This window comes from Panthera tigris, chromosome B4 (assembly GCF_018350195.1).
Source record: "Panthera tigris isolate Pti1 chromosome B4, P.tigris_Pti1_mat1.1, whole genome shotgun sequence".
NCBI lineage: Eukaryota > Metazoa > Chordata > Mammalia > Carnivora > Felidae > Panthera > Panthera tigris.
The window spans coordinates 58,487,913-58,512,338 of record NC_056666.1 but is presented as its reverse complement, the minus strand read 5'-3'; the positions used below and the strand labels follow the sequence as shown (position 1 = coordinate 58,512,338).

The window sequence follows — 24,426 nt, the reverse complement described above, 5'->3', positions numbered from 1 at the left end:
TTCATTGTAAAAGCAGTACAACCACATTTTGGAAAATAGAGGTGGAGAATCCTCATATTCCCACCATCTACACAACTCATGTCTGAATTGGTGTATTGCCTTCCACATGATGTACATAATTGCAACCATAGTTTACATATGATCATTGATTATTTTAATTTAACAGTATAATTTAGCATTATAATGGAAGCAGTTTTGATGTTGTAACATAGCTTTTATATAATACAAATTTTATGTAATTACAGTTATAATTACTTTCAATTTGGGGATACTCCAGATGATAGATCAAGACCATGTTTCTAAAGACCCATTAACACAGTACTCACCATCATAAATACAGGCTCAAGATTCTTAGTATGTATTTTGATTTTTGACAATTTTAGCACATCTTTAATTCTAACTTGAACAATGAGAATTTTTCTTCATGTGTCTTTGGATCCATGCTTGCCAGGGAAGACTTCAGGGGTTCAGCAAAAAGGTAAAATAAATTCTTACTGCACTAAATCATCTAGTCTTTCAACAGACTTAAAAACCAATCTTTTCCAACAAGGAGAAAACAAGAGGGTAGAGAAATGAGAACAAATGAAATTTTATAACTTTCTTATCTTGTATTTAGGATAAGAATATATCGAGTATCTTCTCAATACACTTGTAAAAAGAAGGCCTGGTTCTGAGGGTGGAGGAAGAGCCATCTAATATAACTCTTGCACTTACAGACCTTGATCTGTACACTGAACAAACTTATGTTAATATTCCCAATTTCAAATGGTTGAGGAATGCAGTTGGCAAAAGGGAAGAGTGATGGTTGCACCATCAAAACAAGAGAAATCAGAATACCCTGGGTGTCTAACAGTAAGACAAAAATGAGTCATTTCCCTCTTTATTCCTGGTAATTTAGCTGATGTTTTGCAATCCTCCTCTTTAGTTTCACAAAAATGAGGATCTTGATCTGTGATCCAGAGTATTCCAAAATTGTTATTTGAATCACTTATTATGAACCCATTGATTAATTATAATAGTTATTCTACAACATGGAAAATGCTTATATTATAATGTTTAATTAAAATGAAAGGATAGCAGGACCTGCATGTCTCACCTGGTTGGGCTTCCAACTTTGGCTCAGGTCATGATCTTGTAGTTCAGGTTCATGAGTTAGATCCCCACATCAGACTCACTGCTGTCAGCACAGAGCTCGCTTCGGATCCTCTGTCCCCCTTGCTTTGCCCCTCCCCTCTTTGTGCTCTCTCTCTCAAAAATAAATAAACATTAAAAAAGAAAGAAAGAAAATAAAAGTATAGGTGATTATATGTAAACCATGGTTGCAATTATGTACATCATATGGAAGGCAATAAGCTAATCAAGACATGAGCTGTGTAGATGGAGGAAATGTGAAGATTTTTCCTATTTCCCAAAATGTACTTTTATTGTTTTTACAACAGAAAAAATGTGTGCCTTCAAATCTTTTGACATTGCTTCCCTCTGACTTATATGCCCAGAAAACTTCCTACTATGGTCAATTCACCTATTCTTTTGGGTTGCCTAAAATTGCTATGTAAATTCATACAGCCCTATGGATAGAACCCCTACAGAAGTAAATTTTCCATTTCAGGCCAAGCTCAATGCCATTTAATAATCTCAATACTTGGGGCACCTGGATGGCTTAGTCTGTTGGGTGTCCGACTTTGGCTCAGGTCATGATCTCACAGTTCAGGGGTTTGAGCCCCACATCGGGCTCTGTGCTGACAGCTCAGAGCCTGGAGCCTGCTTCGGATTCTATGTCTCCCTGTCTCTCTCTCTCTCCCTCCTCTGCTCGTGCTCTGCCTCTCTCTCTAAAAATAAATAAACATTTAAAAAAATTAAGAAATAATAATAATCTCAATACTTTTCCCTGGCCTTTTCTCCCACTTATTTCCAAAAATGGCTGTTCCAAATATTTCCCCTTTATATAGCCCCTTACATGTGTATTTTCCAGGGTGCTGTCCTCAGGCCCTTCTCTTCTTTCTCTGTTCATTATCCTGATTTAACTACCATCCATTGAATTTGTATTTCCAAATTCCACCCTTCCTCTCGCTCTACACATTCATTGTGCTGGGTATTTGGATGTTTGTGCTCTTGGATGGCACATGGGCATCTCAGGATCAAACTCATTATATTTGATAACCTTTAGAACATTGTTATAGTTTCTATGCTTCAGTTAATTCTTTTTTAAAACAAATGTGTTTTTTTATATATAATTTGTTGTCAAATTGGTTTCTGTAAAACACACAGTGCTCATCCCAACAGGTGCCCTCCTTAATGCCCATCACCCACTTTCCCCTCTCCCCCACTCCCCATCAACCCTCAGTTTGTTCTCAGTATTTAAGAGTCTCTTTTGGTTTGCCTCCTTCCCTCTCTGTAACCTTTTTCCCCTTCCACTCCCTCCTGGTCTTCTGTTAAGTTTCTCAGCATCAACATATGAGTGAAAACATATGGTATCTGTCTTTCTCTGCCTGACTTATTTCACTTAGCATAATACCCTCCAGTTCCATCCAGGTTGCTACAAATGGCCAGATATCATTCTTTCTCAATGCAAAGTAGTATTCCATTGTATGTATAACCACATCTTTTCTTTTCTTTTCTTTTGTTTTATTTATTTTATTTTTTTATAATTCACATCCGAATTAGCATATAGTGCAACAATGATTTCAGGAGTAGATTCCTTAGTGCCCCTTACCCATTTACCCATTCCCCCTCCCACAACCCCTCCAGTAACCCTCTGTTTGTTCTCCATATTTATGTCTCTTATGTTTTGTCCCCCTCCCTGTTTTTATATTATTTTTGTTTCCCTTCCCTTATGTTCATCTATTTTTCTCTTAAAGTCCTTATAGGAGTGAAGTCATATGATATTTGCCTTTCTCTGACTGATTAATGACACTTAGCATAATAACCTCCAATTCCATCCACATAGTTGCAAATGGCAAGATTTCATTCTTTTTGATTGCCAAGATATACTCCATTGTATATATATACCACTTCTTCTTTATCCATTCATCTATCGATGGACATTTGGGCTCTTTCCATACTTTGGCTATTTTTGATAGTGCAGCTATAAACATTGGGGGGCATGTGTCCCTTCGAAACAGCATACCTGTATTCCTTGGATAAATACCTAGTAGTGCAATTGCTGGGTCGTAGGGTATTTCTATTTTTAGTCTTTTGAGGAACCTCCATACTATTTTCCAGAGTGGCTGCACCAGCTTGCATTCCCACCAACAATGCAAAAGAGATCCTCTTTCTCTGCATCATCGCCAACATCTGTTGTTGCCTGAGTTGTTCATGTTACCTATTCTGACAGGTGTGAGTTGGTATCTCATTGTGGTTTTGATTTGTATTTCCCAGATGATGAGTGATGTTGAGCATGTTTTCATGTGTCAGTTGGCCATCTGGACGTCTTCTTTGGAGAAGTGTCTATTCATGTCTTTTGCCCATTTCTTCACTGGATTATTTGTTTGTTGGGTGTTGAGTTTGATAAGTTCTTTATAGATTTTGGATGCTAACCCTTTATATGATATGTAATTTGCAAATATCTTCTCCCACTCTATCAGTTGCCTTTTAGTTTTGCTGATTGATTCCCTCACTGTGCAGAAGTTTTTATTTTGATGAGGTCCCAATAGTTCATTTTTGCTCTTGTTTCCCTTGCCTCTGGAGACATGTTGAGTAAGAAGTTGCTGCGGCCAAGATCAAAGAGGTTTTTGCCTGCTTTATCCTCAAGGATTTTGATGGCTTCCTGTCTTACATTGAGGTCTTTCATCCATTTTGAGTTTCTTTTTGTGTATAGTGTAAGAAAGTGGTCCAGGTTCATTCTTCTGCATGTCGCTGTCCAGTTTTCCCAGCACCACTTGCTGAAGAGACTGTCTTTATTCCATTGAGTATTCTTTCCTGCTTTGTCAAAGATTAGTTGGCCATACGTTTGTAGGTCCATTTCTGGGTTCTCTATTCTGTTCCATTGATCTGAGTGTCTGTTTTTGTGCTAGTACCATACTGTCTTGATGATTACAGCCTTGTGGTATAGCTTGAAGTCCGGAATTGTGATGCCTCCTGCTTTGGTTTTCCTTTTCAAGATTGCTTTGGCTCTTCAGGGTCTTTTCTGGTTCCATACAAATTTTAGGATTATTTGTTCTAGCTCTGTGAAGAATGCTGGTGTTATTTTGATAGGGATTGCATTGAATATGTAGATTGCTTTGGGTAGTATTGACATTTTAACAATATCTGTTCTTCTAATCCATGAGCATGGAATCTTTTTCCATTTTTTTGTGTCTTCTTCAATTTCTTTTATAAGCTTTCTATAGTTTTCAGTGTATAGATTTTTCACCTCTTTGGTTAGATTCATTCCTATGTATTTTATGGGTTTTGGTGTAATTGTAAATGGGATTGATTCCTTGATTTCTCTTTCTGTTGCTTCATTATTGGTGTATAGGAATGCAACCAATTTCTGTGTGTTGATTTTATATCCTGAAACTTCTGAATTCATGAATCAGTTCTAGCAGCTTTTGTGTGTGTGTGTGTGTAACCTTTAGGGTTTTCCATATAAAGTATCATGTCCTCTGCAAAGAGTGAAAGTTTGACCTCCTCCTGGCCGAGTTCGATGCCTTTTATTTCTTTGTGTTGTCTGATTGCAGAGGCTAAGACTTCCAATATTATGTTGAATAACAGTGGTGAGAGTGGACATCCCTGCCTTATTCCTGACCTTAGGGAGAAAGCTCTCAGTTTTTCCCCAATGAGGATGATATTAGCGTTGGGTCGTTCATATATTGCTTTTATGATCTCAAGGTATGCTCCTTCTATCCCTACTTTCTTGAGGGTTTTTATCAAGAATGGATGCTGTATTTTGTCAAATGCTCTCTGCATCTATTGAGAGGATCATATGATTCTTGTCCTTTCTTTTATTGATGTGATGAATCACATTAATTGTTTTGAGAATATTGAACCAGCCCTGCATCCCAGGTATAAATCCCACTTGGTCGTGGTGAATAATGTTTTTAATGTCTTGTTGGATCCAGTTGGCTAATATCTTGTTGAGGATTTTTGCTTCCATGTTCATCAGGGAAATTGGTCTCCTTTTTAGTGGGGTCTCTGGTTTTGGAATCAAGGTAATGCTGGTTTCATAGGAAGAGTTTGGAAGTTTTCCTTCCATTTCTACTTTTTGGAACAGCTTCAAGAGAATAGGTGTTAACTCTTCCTTAAATGTTTGGTAGAATTCCCCTGGAAAGCCATCTGGCCCTGGACTCTTGTTTTTTGAGAGATTTTTGATTACTAATTCGATTTCCTTACTGGTTATGGGTCTGTTCAAATTTTCTATTTCTTCCTGTTTCAGGTTTGGTAGTGTGTATATTTCTAGGAATTTGTCCATTTCTTCCACATTGCCCGTTTTATTGGCATGTAATTGCTCATAATATTCTCTTATTATTGCTTTTATTTCTGCTGTGTTGGTTGTGATCTTTCCTCTTTCATTCTTGATTTTATTTATTTGGGTTCATTCCTTTTTATTTTTGATCAAACTGGCTAGTGGTTTATCAATTTTGTTAATTCTTTCAAAGAACCAGCTTCTGGTTTCAGTAATCTGTCCAACTGTTTTTTTGGTTTTGATAGCATTAATTTCTGCTCTAATCTTTATGATTTCCTGTCTTCTGCTGGTTTAGGGTTTTATTTGCTGTTCTTTTTCCAGCTCCTTAAGGCATAAAGGTAGGTTGTGTATCTGAGATCTTTCTTCCCTCTTTAGGAAGGCCTGGATTGCTATATACTTTCCTCTTATGACCGCCTTTGCTGTGTCCCAGAGGTTTTGGGTTGTGGTGTTATCATTTTCATTGGCTTCCATGTACTTTTAAATTCCCTCTTTAACTTCTTGGTTAGCCCATTCAATCTTTGGTAGCATATTCTTCAGTCTCCAAGTATTTGTTACATTTCCAAATTTTTTCTTGTGGTTCATTTCGAGTTTCTTAGTGTTGTGGTCTGAAAATATGCACGGTATGATCTTGATCTTTTTGTACTTGTTGAGGGCTGATTTATGTCCCAGCATACGGTCTATTCTGGAGAACGTTCCATGTACACTGGAGAAGAATGTATATTCTGCTGCTTTAGGATGAAATGTTCTGAATATATCTGTTAACTCCTTCTGGTCCAGTGTGTCATTCAAAGTCATTGTTTCCTTGTTGATTTTTTGATTAGATGATCTATCCATTGTTGTGAGTGTGGTGTTGAAGTCTCCTACTATTATGGTATTACTATCAATCAGTTTCTCTATATTTGTGATTAATTAATTATGTATTTGGGTTCTACCACATTTGGTGCATAAATGTTTACAATTATTAGGACTTCTTGGTGGGTAGACCCTTTGATTATGACATAATGCCCTTCTTCATCTCTTGATACAGTCTTATTTTAAAGTCTAGATTGTCTGATATAAGTATGGCTACTCCAGCTTTCTTCTGTTGACCATTGGCATGATAGATGGTTCTCCATCCCCTTAGTTTCAATCTGAAGGTGTCTTTAGGTCTAAAGTGGGTCTCTTGTAAACAGCATATAGATGGATCTTGTTTTCTTATCCATTCTATTACCCTATGTCTTTAATTGGAACATTGAGTCCGTTGACTTTTAGAGTGAGTATTGAAAGATAGGAATTTATTGCCATTATGATGCTTGCAGAACTGGAGTTTCTGGTGGTGTTCTCTGGTCCTTTCTAATCTTTGTTGCTTTTGGTATTTATTTATTTATTTATTTATTTGTTTGTTTGTTTATTTATATGTTCATCTTTTCTCCCTTCAGAGAGTCCCTTAAAATTTCTTGCAGGGCTGGTTTAGTGGTCACAAACTCCTTTAATTTTTGTTTGTCTGGGAAACTTTTTATCTCTCCTTCTAACTTGAATGATAGCCTTGCTGGATAAAGAATTCTTGGCTGCATATTTTTCTGATTCAGCATATTGAATATATCCTGCCACTCCTTTCTGGCCTGCCAAGTTTCTGCGGATAGGTCTGCTCCAACCTGATCCGTCTTCCCTTGTAAGTTAGGGACTTTTTTTCCCTTGCTGCTTTCATGATTCTCTCCTTTCCTGAGTATTTTGTGAATTTGACTATGATGTGCCTTGTTGATGGTTGGTTTTTGTTGAATCTAATGGGGGTCCTCTGCTTCCTGGATTTTGATGTCTGTGTCTTTCCCCAGGTTAGGAAAGTCTTCTCTATGATTTGCTCACATAACCCTTCTACCCTATTTCTCTTCCTCTTCTGGGACCTCTATGATTCTGATGTTGTTCATTTTTAATGAGTCACTGATGTCTCTAATTCTCAAATTGTGCTCTTTTGCCTTAATGTCCTTCTTTTTTTCTGCTTCATTATTCTCCATAATTTTGTCCTTTATATCGCTGATTCTCTGTTCTGCCTCATTCATCCTTGCCGCCGCGGCATCCATCCATGATTGCAACTCAGTTATAGTATTTTTTATTTCATCCTGACTAGTTTTTAGTTCTTTTATCTCCACAGAAAGGGATTCTAGTCTATTTTCAACTCCAGCTGGTATTCTTATTATCGTGATTCTAAATTCTGGGTCAGACATCTTGATTGTATTGGTGTTGGTTAAATCCCTAGCTGTCGTTTCTTCGTGCTCTTTCTTTTGGGGTGACTTCCTTCATTTTGTCATTTTGAAAGGAGAAAGTGAATTAATGTAGAAAAATTAAAATTAAAAAAATTAAAATTAAAAAATATTAAAATGAAAAAATGAAACACACACACACAAAATTGAATAAATTATGCTAGATCCTAGGTATGTTTTGGTGTGGGTGTTGAAAGTGGTTTGACAGATTAGAGAAAAAAAGGGGGAATAAAAAAATGGAAATCGTTTCAGAATTTGAAAAAAAAAATACACTGAAGTAGACTAAAATGAAATGATGAAAGTAAAATAGAATTTGAAAAAATTTACACAAAATTAAAGAATATAGTAGAAAAAAATTAAAGAAAAATACTTTTAATAAAAATTGAAAATAAAAATGATTTTTTTCTCTTTCTGTATTCAAGAAAAAGAAAAGAAATGAAAAAGAGAAAAAAAAAAGAAAATTGAATAGATGGACCTGCTAACAGATTAAAATAGGACTGAAATTACTTCATTTTCCCCTAGAAATCAGACTATGAAGTGCTTTATAGTCTAGGAACTAAGTAGGTGGTGAGACTTGTGTTCTTGAAGAGGGAGGTTGGCCCAGTTGGGTGGGGCTCAGTGTAACCGCTCTGTTCTCCACTATATGGCACTGCTAGCCTACTGGGATGGAGTGTTGTGGTGCTTGTAGGTGCATATGCACATGCGCGGGAGTGGTGAAAAATGGCATCACCAGCTACCTAGTCTCTAGTATCAGAACTCTGTTCTCCCCAATCAGCAATCACGCACCTGTCCTCTGTCTTCAGCTTTCAAACACTCCCCGCTTTTTCACTGTCCGTTACCAAGCCCCAGGCAGTACCTGTCTCCCTAGTTTTGTCTCAGATGCATCTGTTTTCCCCTTACTTCTGAAAGACTGGGGCTTTGACGCATTCCTCCCCTCTGCGGGAGGGTCTCACCGAGCAGTGGCTGAATGTTGGATGCCCCCAGGAATGCTTGATGGACCCTGCTGCTGCCAGTGCCCCAAGACTGCGGCCAGGTGCCAGCCTGCCCCAGAAAAAGTTTGTGAGATAGGGTAGCAGCAGCGTTTCAGGAATTATGGAAAATCACAACACACATCTGGCACCAGGCTTCACCCTTAACGACCTTGTTCCAGCACCAGTGAATGTGGCCATTTTCTGGGGTCTGCTGGGACCAGGTGGCTTCAATAGTCTCTACCAAATGTCCTTCCAGCAGTGGAACTGCTTTTCCCTTTCCCCGTGTGGCCTGAGAACCTCCCGGACCCCACTCTGCTCCTGGGGATTCACCCTTCCCACCAGAGCACTGCCAGGTATTGAGCTGTGGGGTTGCAGCCTTTGCTCTCCCCTTGTTTACAGTCTTAATGGAGTTTAAACCCTCTCCTTTCTCCTTTCTTCCTTTTTAGTTTAGCTCCTGTGGCTGTTTCCAATTTTCCACTTTCTCTCCAGCTGCTTTTGGGGAGGGGTGCTTTTCCCGTATTCTCCTCCCGCCCCTGTCTCTGTCCTCTCTCCACCTGCAAAAGCAGCTCCCTGTCTGCTGCGGCTTCTCACTCCCCAAGTTCACCTCTCTGCGCTGCATACCTGTTGAATTCTGTCGTTCAGGTTGTGCAGATTGTTGTGTTAATCCTCCAATCAGTTTTCTAGGTGTGAAGGATGGTTTAATGTTGGTCTGGCTGTGTTTCATGGATGCAAGACACACAAAAAGCTTTCATGCTGTTCCACCATCTTGACTACCCCCTCCAAACCACATCTTCTTTAGCCAAGTAGTATTCCATTGTGTATATAAACCACAATTTCTTTATCCATTCATCAGTTGATGGACATTTAGGCTCTTTCCATAATTTGGCTGTGTTGAAAGAGCTGGTATAAACATTGGGGTACAAGTGCCCCTATGCACCAACACTCCTATATCCCTTGGGTAAATTCCTAGCAGTGCTATTGCTGGGTCATAGGGTAGGTCTATTTTTAATTTTTTGAGGAACCTCTACACTGTTTTCCAGAGCAGCTGCACCAGTTTGCATTCCCACCAGCAGTGCAAGAGGATTCCTGTTTCTCCACCTCCTCTCCAGCATCTATAGTCTGCTGATATGTTCATTTTAGCCACTCTGACCAGCGTAATGTGGTATCTGAGTGTGGTTTTGATTTGTATTTACCTGATGAGGAGTGACGTTGAGCATCTTTTCATGTGCTTGTTGGCCATCTGAATGTCTTCTTTAAAAAAGTGTCTATTCATGTCTTCTGCCCATTTCTTCACTGGATTATTTGTTTTTTTGGGTATGGAGTTTGATGAGTTCTTTATAGATTTTGGATACTAGCTCTTTATCCAATATGTCATTTGCAAATATATTTTCCCATTCCATCAGTTGCCTTTTAGTATTGTTGACTGTTTCCTTTGCAGTGCAGAAGCTTTTTATCTTCATGAAGTCCCAATAGTTCATTTTTGCTTTTAATTCCCTTGCCTTTGGAGATGTGATGAGTAAGAAATTGCTGCAGCTGAGGTCAGAGAGGTTTTTTCCTACTTTCTCTTCTAGGGTTTTGATGGTTTCCTGTCTCACATTCAGTTCCTTCATCCATTTTAAGTTTATTTTTGTGCATGGTGTAAGAACGTGGCCTAGTTTCAACCTTCTGCATGTTGCTGTCCAGTTATCCCAGCACCATTTGTTAAAGAGACTGTCAGTTTTCCAGCTTTGTCAAAGATTAGTTGGCCATACATTTGTGGGTCCAATTCTGGAGTCTCTATTCTATTCCATTGGTCTATGTGTCTGTTTTTGTGCCAATGCCATACTGCTTTGATGATTATAGCTTTGTGGTAGAGGCTAAAGTCTGGGATTGTGATGCCTCCCACTTGGTTTTCTTCTTCAGTATTACTTTGGCAATTTGGGATCTTTTGTGGTTCCATACAAATTTTAGGATTACTTGTTCTAGTTTCAAGAAGAATGCTGGTGCAATTTTGATTGGGATTGCATTGAATGTGTAGCTTGCTTTGGGTAGTATTGACATTTTAACAATATTTATTCTTCCAATCCATGATCATGGAATATTTTTCTATTTCTTTGTATCTTCTTCAATTTCCTTCATAAGCTTTCTATAGTTTTCAGCATACAAATCTTTTACATCTTTGGTTAGGTTTATTCTGAGGTATTTTATGATTCTTGGTGCAATTGTGAATGGGATCAGTTTCTTTATTTGTCTTTCTGTTGCTTCATTATTGGTGTATAAAAATGCAACCGATTTCTGTACTTTGATTTTGAATCCTGTGACTTTGCTGAATTCATGTATCAGTTCTAGCAGACTTTTGGTGGAGTCTATCGGGTTTTCCATGTATAGTGTCATGTCATCTGCAAAAAGTGAAAGCTTGACTTCATCTTTGCCAATTTTGATGCCTTTGATTTCCTTCTGTTGTCTGATTGCTGATGCTAGCGCTTCCAACACTGTGTTAAACAACAGCGGTGAGAGTGGATATCCCTGTTGTGTTCCTGCTCTCAGGGTGAAAGCTCTCAGTTTTTCCCCATTGAGGATGATATTAGCTGTGGGCTTTTCATAAATGGCTTTCATGATGTTTAAGTGTGTTCCTTCTATCCTAACTTTCTCGAGGGTCTAAAACAAATGTTTATTTGTGTTCTTTTGATATATATAGAGAGAATGTGCATGTGAGGGGAGGAGGGGCAGAGTGAGAGGGAGAGAGAGAATCCCAAGCAGGCTCTGAGCTTTCAGCACAGAACCTGATGTAGGGCTCTATCCAATGACTGTAAGATCATGACCTGAGCTGAAATCAAGAATTACTTGCTCATCCGACTGAGCCACCCAATGGGTGACATAGGCATCCCTGTTTCAGTTAATTCTAGTGACATCTATCCAGCCACCAATTCAGAAATCTGGAATGATCTTTTTGTTGTTCCTTTCCTTCTCTTGCCCCAAATCAGCATAATCATATTGTATTAATTCTATTTCTTTTTTTTTTTTTCAAATCTGTCCCTCCTCTTCATTACCATCCTTGCTATATTAGTCACTCCCTCATCATAAATGACGGTGGTCTCATAACTGGTCTTCCTAACTCTTGAGTTGCTTCCTCCAAAGCCACCCTCTTCTCTCTTACCAGCTTTTAAAACAATATTTCATATTACTTGGTCTGCTTAAAGCTCTTCAGTAAGCTCCTCAATCGCTTAGCAGAATAAGCCCAACTCTTTAATGTGGTAAACAAAGTGTGTTGTGATTTGAACTCAGTTTTACCTTTCTAGCATCATCTCTTGCTTCCACCAGTGTCTTGCACTCATCTACACTGAACATTCATTTCAATAAATGATGCCCGTCTTTTACACTCCTCCTCCATGCTGTTCCACAGCTGTTCAATTTTCTGCCGATCATCTGTTGATCTTCGGCTAATTCACTTACTTCCTTGAAGTCTAAGTAAATTCAGGGTCTTTTGCCTCTTCCTGCTGTTCTCTTATCGTACTGCTGTTTCCACTGTCATCACATTTTACTGTAGCTGTTTGTGTTTCTATCTCCTGAACTAAATTATGAATCCCTTGAAGGGAGGGACGAGATCTCAGTCATTTCTGTCTTCCTAGCATCTGATATATATTAGTTGTCTAGGGATTGATTGATTGATTATTTTTATTTTTTTCAAATTTTTACTTAAATTCTGGCTACTTAACATATTGTATAATATTGTTTTCAGGAGTAGAATTTAGTGATTCATCACTTACATATAACACCCAGTGTTCAACACAAGTGTCCTCCATAATGCCCATTACCCATTTAGCCCATTCCCCCCACCCAACTCCCCTCCAGCAACCCTCAATTTGTTCTCTATCATAAAGAGTCTCTTATGGTTTGTTTCCCTCTCTCTTTATTCCCCCTTCCCATATGTTCATCTGTTTTGTTTCTTAAATTCCACATAAGACTGAAATTATATGGTATTTTTCTTCCCTGCCTGACTTATTTTGCCTAGCATAATGCACTCTAGCTCCATCTAATTCATTGAAAATGGCAAGATTTCATTTCTTTTGATGGCCAAATAATATTCCATTGTGTATGTATACTATATCTTCTTTATGCATTCATCAGTCGGTAGACATTTGGGCTCTTTCTGTACTTTGGTATTGTTAATGCTGCTACAAGCATTGAGGTACATGTACCCATTCAAATCTGTATATTTGTATCCTTTAGGTAAATACCTAGTAGTGCAATCGCTGGAGCTAAGGTAGTTATATTTTTAACTTTTTGAGGAAACTCCATACTGTTTTCCAGAGTGGCTGCACCAGTTTGCATTCCCACTAACAATTTTTCTGCATCATCACTAACACTTGTTGTTAATTTTAGCTATTGTGACAGGTATGAAGTGGTATCTCATTGTGGTTTTGATTTGTATTTCTCTGAGTGTAGGGATTTTTTTTTAAAGCAATGTCCCTCTGACATTGGGTCCCCATTTTGTGTTCATTTCCTTTCTACCTTATTGAATGAATTATCAACACCACGTTAAGTTCCACCCTTTTATTTCCCATTCACCTTGCCAACTCAGGGCAATAAGGCTCCTACCCTCTTCACTTCCAAGAGGTGCTCTTGGCAAAGTCACCAATGGCTCACATATTGCCAAACCCCAATAGCACTTTCCAGCACTAAAATTATCGGATTTATCGTATGCCTTTGGCACTGGGGACTATTCTTTTCATTGCAAAGCTCTTGTAAGGTTCTTGCTGTCTCTCTCTCACTGATACTGGGCACTTCCCCTGTCTCCAGCCCTTTGTAAACTCTTCTCTGCTTACCCTTCCATAAGATTTGGTACTCAGTCTCCTGTTCTTATTTTCAACACTCAATGTAGAAAACTTCCATAATATCATATTAACCCTATGGTTTTAATTACTACTCACATTCTGATAAGTCACTAAACTATATCTAGCCCTCACCCTCATCTGCACTTCAGGTTCAAATATCCAACTGCCCAGCCAGCTCCTCCACAACTAATTCACATGTCTTCAGCATGTCACTGCACCCTGAATCCTCCACCAAAGCGAGAAATCTTTTGAGGCACAAATTCTATACTTTCTTTTTCCTTATTTTAAACCCTTGGATGGTTTCCTGTCCTTCAGGATTAAGCTTTAGCATGGCATAGTAGGCTCACTGTGACCTGGCCCCTATCTCCACCTCCATTTCACCTCCTGCCACTCCCTGCCTTGCACTTTTATGCTCTAGTAATCTTGGACTGCTTGTGGTTCCACTTCACTTCTTTGTTTTGTTAGTGGTAGCTCTCTGCCGAGAATGCAGTTTAACCTTGATAATCCTAATCATCACCCAAATTGCTCTCAGTATTACATCCTTCAGGATGTTTTCTCCAACTTTCCAGGCTTGGTGGTTAGGAGCTCCAGTTCTGAAGTTATTCTATTGGGGTTTAAACCCTCTTCCAAACCATATTAGCAGAATGACCTTGGAACAATTACTAAACCCCCCTAATCATGAGTCCTCCCAACTGAAAAATGGGGATAAAAATAGAATGTAATTTACAAGGTTGTTAGAGAATTAAATGAAATTCACAGAACCTGGCACGTGGTAAAAATTCAATAAATATTTTATAACATGACGATCATTCTTCTGAACTATGCCATATCCATTTCTGTATCACCAGAGCTAAGAAATCCTTGGCATATTGTAGGTACTCAACACCTAGTTATTGGATTGAAACAAACTGAATGAATTAATGAATAAATAAACTAGAGAATATTTATGTATGGTCCATATTAAGAGTGTACAAAAGGGGATGTCTGGGTGGCTCAGTTGGTTAAGCATCCAACTTTGTCTCAGGTCATGATCTTGTAGTTCGTGAGTTCGAGCCCCTCATCTAGCTCTGTGCTGACAGCTCAGAGCCTGGATCCTGCTTCAGATTCTGTGTCTCCCTCTCTATCTGCCCTCCCCCGCTCACATTCTCTCTCTCTCAAAAATAAACAAACATTAAAAAGAAAAAAAGAATGTACAAATGAACCAAACAGAAGAGTCTCAGTTAAATGATTTATTCTGGTAAGTGCCAACTGCTCTTTTAGAAAGAGGTTGGTATATTTAACGTGCTGGCCCCTGTGGAGCATTGCTCAGCTCCACCCTTCTGGATGGAAGCACTAACTCCTCCAGCTGTTGGGAGTATGATGGCAGACTTCTTATAGCTGAGTATCCCTTCTCTGGTGACAGTGCTGGGCTGAAAAGAGCCATTTTTCCCAATGTACTGCCCCTGCCTGCATCTAAAGACTAGTCTACTCAGGAGACTAATGTCTAACCTTGCTCTAACTTGGGACAATTTTACATGGCCATTCTAGTTGCAGAGGTCACCATAAGATTGAATGAGCCTCTGTTGGAACTCCCATGCAGCCCAATTCTTTCTCTGTGCAATCTGACTTCCTTCACATTTGTATAGATGTTGACCCCCATGAACACATCCTGTAACATCCTGTGTGCAAACTTCTGTTTTAGAATCTATTTTCTGGAAAATCCTACCTGCAACATTTCACAAAGGATGAGAGTCCAGTGAATTACATTTTAGATATAGTTTATATGAGATGTATATGAAATGACCAGGGCTATGGCTGGCATCAAAACAGAAGACGTGATGATTATTTTTGAGAGATGACAGGATTTAGGAGGGAGTGTCAAAATAGAAGCCACTGCTTACAGCAGTTTGTTGTTCCCAAACAACTTTCTGTGAAAACACCAGTGGGACTGTGTGTTTCTTTGGAAGTTCAGCTTCTGAAAATGGTGATATCTCATCCTATAGCTCACCCTATAACCGGAATATTATGAACTGTGAGTCCTTTAGACTCTGTGTCCACATATGTGTATTTTCTATCACTTGTATCCTACAGGAAATGCAAACATGGAAAGTGAAAGAAATCCCTGAGCCAGCCTGCCTATATCAAGCTCTTGGGGAAATTGGTAAATCCTGTATTGTGATTATGTATCCCCTGGCAGGCAGTGATTAAGTTTAATGCTGGGCTGCATTTTTATTAATAAAAAAGGGCAGTAACATTAGAAACAATATACTGCCTGCCCATATTACGTTGGAATTTCACTTTAAAATAATTTGTTCTAGAGAAAATAGCCACTAAATAACTAAAGTTGAGAAGTCTTAGTTATTAAACTTGTCACAAGGGTTTAGCTCAGCACAAATTAATTCTTAGTATGGATGGCCAGGATAGGTTTGTTTTTGTTTTTTAACTCCAGGATATATGATAGCTTCTATTTATGAATTTCAAAGGAAAGAGATATACATTTTACTGCATAAAATACATGCACAGAAAAAAATAATACTGAATTCTACAAATTAAAAAGTGGAGGTCCTCCACCATTTCTCACTCCACAATGTCATTTCCCAGAAGTAGTCACCACGAAGAATTTGGTGTACATCTGGGAGAATATATCTCATATGTATTTATATTTATAATAAAACTATGAAAATAATACAAAAAACTGGATAGTGAATCTGTTAATTTTTTAAGCTAATGTATGTATATATAGATATGAAAACCTCTATTCTCTCATTCATCCTCCTGTTCAGTTGAATCTCCTGTGTACATAACACAGGAACCTCAGTTATTGCTAGAATATTGACAGTTTTCTTTTTCCTTCTTTCCCAAAACAACTTTCTGTGAAAACACCAGTGGGACTGTGTGTTTCTTTGGAAGTTCAGCTTCTGAAAATGGTGATATGTCATCATATTGCAACCTTGATGGAAGGACTTCTTATTTTCCCCTTTGTATGTTTTTAATCTCATATTCACGTTGCAACTAGATTTGCTGCTTTCATTAGTTCATATCACTTTTAATTTAATAACAACAGAGAATTAAACAGTTTCTGCTTCTTAGGACATTGCTAGTATTTCTCTTTCAATTTGTTTGTACTTGTCTCAACTTGTGCTCTCTTGGGTCCCAATACCAACTACATTTCCTATGTAAATGACAGCAAAAGGCCTCAGTCATTACTGCAGAAATGATTAAGAAAGAACTCCACATTTTGAGGCTTGTAAACCATAAAAAATACTACCATAGGAAATGATTCCCATTTCCTTGGAGAATTCAACAACATAGAAAGTTTGAACATAAAAGATTAGAAATCATCCTATCTCATTTTACTGAAGATGAATTTTTAACAGCACAGCAGAGTAATCTAATCTGCAAACATAAAATATGTCAGTACTATGAGTAGCTCTGATTCAAATGCATTTAGAGGCAAGAACCTAGACAGATAAATCTGCATAAACAGATTTGATGATTTTGAGGACAATACCTGGATGCAGTCCTTTGCATTAAGAAAGCAAATATTATTGCTGCTTTTGAATATTGCAAGCAAACTGGACAGGAATGAGCCAATCTTAAATCATGCCACTTATGTGAAGAAATTTTTTTAAAGGGTAGGCAGTAGCTGGAATTTTTTATTTAAGAGTTATCAATTTTGATGTTCAGGTTTGAATCAAGAAATATGGTCTTTAATTATAGACAGCTACTGTTTTTCTTATAATAAACAAGGGGCTCATTTCCTTGTCATAAGAAAGAGAAATAAATACCAAATTGTTATATATGCAGCATGGGCTATAAATAGAATATTTTTCTAGTGCCATTAGGTCATTTGTAAGTTTTGAAATCCTTGCTTTAGAATTACCATTGTCATTAAAACCTTACTTCTCAGGAGTGCTGAAATGCATGTGCTTCTTATCTGTACTGGAGTAAATGCTGTCATGCAAACCAACAACTCAAGGATACAACAATGACAGGAAGTTAAATGTAAAATAAAACTGTGAAAAACATCAACATAATGAAAGCTTAATGTACAATATGGTAGAACTCTTTTAAAGGGAAAAATAAAAAGCTGTGATGAGTCAGAAAATTAGTGTCTCTAAGAGAGTAGAATTGATAAACAATCATGAAAACAATTTTTCACATCATGCATCCTACAGACCTGGAACTTTTATCTTAAAATGGTCATCCTTCTTAGAACAAAGATGGTAGTCAGGAAGATAAGTAGTGATCGGCACAATAGACCATAGATTTTATAATTACCACCATGCTTTTGTAAGCATATGTCATCTGAATATTTTAAAATCTATTATAATAAACATACTTGAGCCAGTCAAGCACAAACTTTCATACAATACACCCTTGCCTGTTATTTACTCATATAACTAATGCAGTAGACCATGCCCAGTTAAATGGAGAACATTCCCTTGTAACAGCACAGCTGCTGCCTGGGACAACCCACAACAAACCTGGCTGTAGCTGCCCCAGGAGTCCAAGCCTGAAAGAATGGTGATTTTACCTGCTGAAACTTCCTGGAACCTACGAGGTTAAAATCTCAGAACATCTAGAAAGAAAACAGTAAGTACTGTTAAAACAATGCTGGAGAGGAGCTAATAAATTCTTCGGATTAACACCAAAGCCTGATGCAAATGAATTTAATCCCTTGATATTCAGGGAGAAATTAAAGCTAATGAATTAAATACGCAGGTCTTCTTTTGTTGCAATTCTCTTTTGCAAATATTGCAATAATCTTGCATTGTCAACATTATTGGAGAGCTACTTTCTAGCTATTTTGAACATATTTCCCTACCGAGCATCTGTTATGCTTAGCATTTTAAGTGCATTGATTAGTTCTCAAAATCCTGAACTTTTTCTTTCATAAAATTTTTATTTTAGGAAATAGACAAAAACATCTTGCATATATGTAAATGTCACTACTGATGTCTTTTAAAATAAACAATAAACTTAATTTTGCCATAGCTTATTTAAAGTTTTTTTTCCTGCTGTCTTAAAAAAGACATACTAACCATAGATTTTATAAGAAAGCAAAAAAGACTAGGAATTTTCAGACTTTTTCTCCAATATCAAAGTATTAGTAAGATGATAAGAAATAGGTTCTTATACTAAATATATCTGTTATTTTTATAGCCAAATGTTTCAACAAGATATTTCAAATCCTGAAATCATTCCCACTTATATGAAGTCAAAATATATATGTCTTAGGTCATTAATTCATTAATACTTTGGTGGATTATATTTAAGTAATTTGATGCATTACACTTACCATTGGTAGTAAGCAAAGGATTCAGAAAAGGACAAGCTAGTTGTTGTGAAGGGTTGTCCTGATGCAATATGGATTTATACTTAGGCTAGAGCCCTGCCTTTTAACTAGGGAGGGGGCATATTTTTGGTTTTGTAATGTAGCTTGAGGTGAAGGCAGACCATGTCCCTTTTCCACCACCACGTTTTAATTTATTTTATTTTTATTTTTTATTTTTGGGAGAGAGAGAGAGCAGGGGAGGGTAGAGAGAGAGGGAAACAGAGGATCTGAAGCAGGCTCTGTGCAGACAGCAGAGAGCCTGATGTGGGGCTCCAACTCATGAACCGTGAGATCATGACCTGAGCCAAAGTTAGGTGTTTAACCAAGTGAGCCACCCGGCGCCCCTCTACGACCAAATTTTTAAAGAATTAGTATTTTAATGACAGCAGTTGTAGGACTGATTGAATTGTCAGGTTAAATTTCTTAATCTAGGTTCACAGGGACCAGCGATTATATTATTCAGAAAAGTCAGTGGGAAGCTGTAAGAAAAGATTTTTCCCTAGAGTGTGTAAATACTGTACCCAATAAAATATTCAAAGATATTTTAGCCAAGTTTCATTAGATACAGAATTCCTTAATTGTAATGCATGGTGCGGTGAGTGTTTAGTCTACCTACCGCATTGTGGATGGATGGGTTCATTTGGGTTTGTAAGAATTATCTGGAAGCGTCAATATATCAATACTAGCCTCTAGGTGAGAAACTACATTGCCTGGAATTATTTTATGTGCATCAGTGAGAACCGTATAAGGAAGCCTTTAAAAACCTAGGATGCTAACAATGGTTTCTTCTCCTCCCCACTCTTCTTTTTTCTTTTCCTTTCTTCTTCAGTTTTTAAAAGCATAAATCCTTCCCCAGGGCAATCAAGGGAATGGTAAGCAGTCTCCACCATTTGTAAACTTTTAAGTGCTTGGGGATGTTCTAAAAGGCCTGGTGTCAGAGTGCTCTGTGTGCTTTCCAAAAGATGAATTTCTCACCACACACTTTATGCGAGATGGTCCTGAACAATAGAATGATGACATCCTTCCCACCTCCTGCACCAGTGTGACACATTGTCTCACCTGGTTAACTAAAGACTAGAAAACACTTCCTTTAGAGCTGATAATTCAGTGCCCTAATCAGGGGGTTTTCCCAGGAGACAGAGTACTCAGGCAATGCTGAGTCTATTCACATGGCCTATATTCTCTGGCATTATTCAGTACAATCCTCAAGTGCTTAGTGTTAAAGAATTGGGCTGCTTTTCTTTTCAGTTACTTATATCAAGAATCATTTGACTAATCCAATATGGTTTGGGGAATAAAACTAGATTTAGAGAAATATCAAACCTCTATAGAATGTTTTATTAAATTCTTACCTCTCCTGGAAGGACTTAAGTCTTAATGAGTCATATTCTAAAAAGGAGAATAGCATTTAAAAAGGAAGCAGGAAACCAATTTTCCCAGTTTAAGAATACAAATGAAAAGGATTATTTTTTTTTCTTTGAGTGAGAAGTAAGGGCATTAGAGTTAATAAAATCAGTTTAGTTTATTTCAGTTCTTATCAGTTCAACAAATATTTACTGAGCATTCACAGGTACTAGCATCAAATGAGGTGCTGGGGATACCAAGATGAAGAAGATACTGTCTCTTTATTCAAGTAACTCTGGGTCTTACGGGTGAGACAGACACACAGATGGACACTTCCGCAAATATGGTAAGGGCTGATTGAGTAGTTCTCAGGGTGCTCTGGAAACCCACAAGAAGGAATCTGAATTTAACCTAGGAATGGATGCTGTCAAATGGGGATAATGCCTGCACTGTGTTTATGGTATGAAAATGAGGTTTCAGGCTAAAAAAAGTCTGAGGTGAGAAAGGGGAAAAGAAGAACTCTGGTTGGGGAGACTAGCAGGCAATTCAAGCAGAAGGGACAAGGTGAGAAAGATGGGAAGATACAGAATAGGATGTGCTAATTGGAGAACTATGATCAGCTGTGGACCATGAGTAACTACTATGAGGAGAAGGATGGTAGAGGGACAGATCCACTCAGAGTACTGAGGGCTAAGGCACTTGGACTTCAGTCTATAGGTATTGGAGAGAAATAGAGAGGGGCTGAATGTTACAGACTGTGAAGGGTTTGAGATTTTAATCACTTTGCAAGCTAACAAGTTAGGCTGTTAGAGTTTCATAAATGCTTGGACACAAGACTCCTGGGTCAGAGACAAAGGATTTTGTTACTCATGACAGGGTGAGGTTCAAATTCATATGGTTTTCCTTCCATGGGGGCAACAGGAAGATAGGCCCAGGTGGATATTGTGCAACAGTGGTTTTGCATCACAGCCAAGAGACCCAAAGCTCAGAATTCCCCAATATTTTATAAGGAAGATGTATGCAAACTTGCCCAATCTTTCCCTGGGGGAAGAGATTATTTTTATTATACTGTGTACAGCAAAAAAATCTGTTCTCTCCTAGAGGGAGACACTATATTTTCTAAGGATGTTTGCCATACAAATATTCTTGAAAAGATAATCTGGAATAAAAGCTTTCAATGCCTCTGCTCACAAGATGTGCAAGAATGTTAGAGACCTGTGAAGAGTTTTCCACAACAGTATAACAATGAAATGTGTGTTTTAGATGTATCATTCTGGTAGTAGGTGAGTGATGGGGGTTGGGAGGTTGTTGCAATCATCCATGTGAGAGCCTAAGTTTGAGAGGTGGTAGGAATGAATTTGAGAAATATATAGGAAGAAAAAATAGGTAGCTTTTGCCTTCTGAGAGAGGGAATGATCTAAGATAGGAGCCAGCAAACTTCTTTAAATAAAGGGCCAAATAGCAAATATTTTAGGCTTTGTGGGCCATATGGCCTCTGCCTCACTCCACTGTGCCATTGTAGTAGAAGGGCAGCCATCAACACATATAAATGAATGGGTGTTGCTGTGTTCCAATAAAACTTTAGTTATGAAAATATGTACATGGAATGTAGTTTTCCGACACCAGGTCTAGAATAAAACTCTAGGTTTTTGTTTTCTTATGACTAAACAGACGGAAATGCTAATAATTGAGAGAAAAGATTTAGCCAATTTTGTTAGTGTGAGTTAGAAAGTGAGGAGATGTGGTTTTGAAGTTTTGAATTTAGGAAAGTAAGAAGTATCCAGGTATAGATGTTATTAAGCAGATGGATATAGGAATTTGAAGTTTAAGACAAGGTCAGTGTTAGAATGATTTAGAAGTTCTAAGCATATAGGTGGAAGTTAAAACCATGGAAGTGAACATCATCATTCAGTGAGAACATGAAGAGTAAGTAAAGAAATGGACCAAAGACAAAACCCTAGGGATCACCAATATTTAAGGGTCGGGCTTAAATTAGGAGGTACTCCAAAATTTCTTAAGATGTGACATCTTATTGGTGTGTACTTGTGTGTATGTGTGTGTGCATGTGTGTGTGTGTGTGTGTAAAGAAGGAATTAGAGAATGCATTTCAATGATAAAACAATCCTCCCCAAGACCTTCAATTCTGAAAACACCCCCAAACTGTGTCAGTCATTTATTCTTCATCAGAATAATAAAAAACTTCTAAGAAATTTCAGAGGCACACTTATACTTTTCTCTTTTCAATTTGTGATTTTGAGAGTAAAGTTAAAACTGAGAAGGACCTTGATGAGTCATAGTGAAATCCAAATTACTTCCATTAGAATACAGTTTTTCATTTCATCCAGTAAAGGCATACAGGTAGGTTTGTTCCAGTTTTCTCTTCTGAATAGAAGTACAACTGCAGTTATTAGTTATTCATTTATTTGGGCAGTCACTTAGCAAATATTTAATCAGTATCTACAATGTGCATAGTGAGGCACTGAGGAGGATAGAAACATGAACAAGACACAACCTGCCTGGGTTTAAACACAATAGCGACATCAAGTAGAATGTGATCAGTGGCTCAAGAAATGGCCACTAAAACCATAGCAACGTTATTGGTGTGTTTTCTCTGCTACTCTTTGTAATGTGTAGAAACTTCCAGAAAAAAACATGAACCCATACTTTTAAGTCATAGTGATCTATGGGTGCAGGAAGGGGAAACTGTAAATAAAACCACATGCTTGCACATTCTCTTCAGAAGAGTTTAGAGGGATGAAATTCATTCAATACTATTGCAATCTATTTGAGCTGTAAGAATAGTTTTCTTTGGTAGCTTGTTAAATATACTCACATTACAAGGGTAGAAAATACCTAATTAAAAAAAAATTAAAAATCATGTGGTGAGATAATGATTGTGTTTACACACACACAGTGAGTTTGACTTTGGTTCAAACAACTATTTTTTAATCTATATGACAACAATTTAAAATTTTTAAACATATTTTTAAATTAAAAAATCTTTTGAAGTAGTTTGGGGTTATGTAAAATTCAAACAAACAAAAAGAAAGCATTTTTTTTTCTTGCTTTAGCTCCAAAATGGAAGACTCTAATATTTAGTGGATAGGGTAAGTTATATTGGCACAGGAGTTTCCTATTGCATAATCATTGAAGAACAAGTCAAACCAATAATCAATTTCTTTATGTTACAGGCATATATCTATATTTGAATCCTGAACGAATTCATGTATTTTTGTTCTTGAATTACAACTGTTTGGATCAGATATAATGTCTTGTTTATACCAATGAAATTTGTTTGCTTTGAGTATATTCTTTGGTGGTTTGTTGTGAACTCTATGGAGAATCCTGTAGTTTTTAATCCTCAATTTTTATTTTAATTCAAATAATTGAAGAAGCCCTTAGATTATTAAAAGCTATTACATGTTCAGTAGGAGGGTCTTTGATTAATTCTTTTGAACATTCATTATGGAAATAGTGTTAAATCACCGCTGAGTTTAGGCACTATATTTTACACAGCATTTGCATCTGTAAATAATCGTGATTGTGAAAAATGCCTGTTTGTGTTCATGAAAGTAAATTTCCTTGATCCACTAGTTAGATAACATATCTGACAAGGCCTTTGGTGAGTGAGTTCTTTCAAGGATCAAGAGATGTTGGCTTGATGGGCTAGCCACTCACTGCCACCCGTCTCCATTATTTTGAAAGCCTACTTGGAAAATGAAGGCTAACTTCATAGCAGCAATAACCTGGTCCAGTATGATCAGAATCTTATATTTCTTGCCAACTCACATCTATTCCTTAAAGAAGAGGGTAAATTTGTGTCATCTTGAGTGGATCAGAATAAAAGAGGATTGTAAGTGAATAAAGATGTATTTGGAAGTTTCTCCCATCAGTTTTAGTACAAAGCTTAATGAACAGTATTACCTATACTCAGTTCTCACGTATATATGATCCTAATGTTGCCTCACAAGTGCTTTATATGTTGTAGTTTCTGCCCTTCCTCAGATCTTCTGTAGAAAGTATCATCTGAGTAAGTGCAAGTGCATCTTCATTATAACTCTAAGTTTGTTGCTGGAGTTAATTTTGCCTTCATTAGGCTGTGAGTTTGTCTGGGGAGGGACTGCTTCTACTGCTTCCTTTACAACTCTCCTGATAGCAAGACAGGTGCCTATGACTGGGACTTAGTAGGCATTACTGCTTGTTTGCCATCAAAATGTTAAGGTTTGTTATTAAGAAGCAAAGAGCCGAGATTTAAGGTTAGTTGGAAGCACAGGTTGAGGCCAAACGATAGAAGGGCTTATCTGCTAGGCATATTTGGACTTTATGATTTTTGGGGGGCAAGAGAGAGATGTAATAGTAG

The 24,426-nt window shown here is 37.6% G+C and overlaps 1 protein-coding gene across 11 annotated transcripts in view; it reads left to right on the top strand.

Annotated features, from left to right (window-relative positions):
- LMNTD1 (lamin tail domain containing 1) overlaps nucleotides 1–24,426 on the top strand; it is a 452,554-nt gene that overhangs the window by 48,701 nt on the left and 379,427 nt on the right. For 9 of the 11 annotated variants that reach the window (XM_042991984.1, XM_042991983.1, XM_042991974.1 and 6 more), the window contains one exon: nucleotides 17,839–17,980. The exons of the other annotated variants lie outside the window; for them this stretch is intronic. The gene's annotated coding sequence lies outside the window, so the exon portion shown is untranslated. The remainder of the gene's footprint in view (nucleotides 1–17,838; nucleotides 17,981–24,426) is intronic. 11 annotated transcript variants of the gene reach the window in all.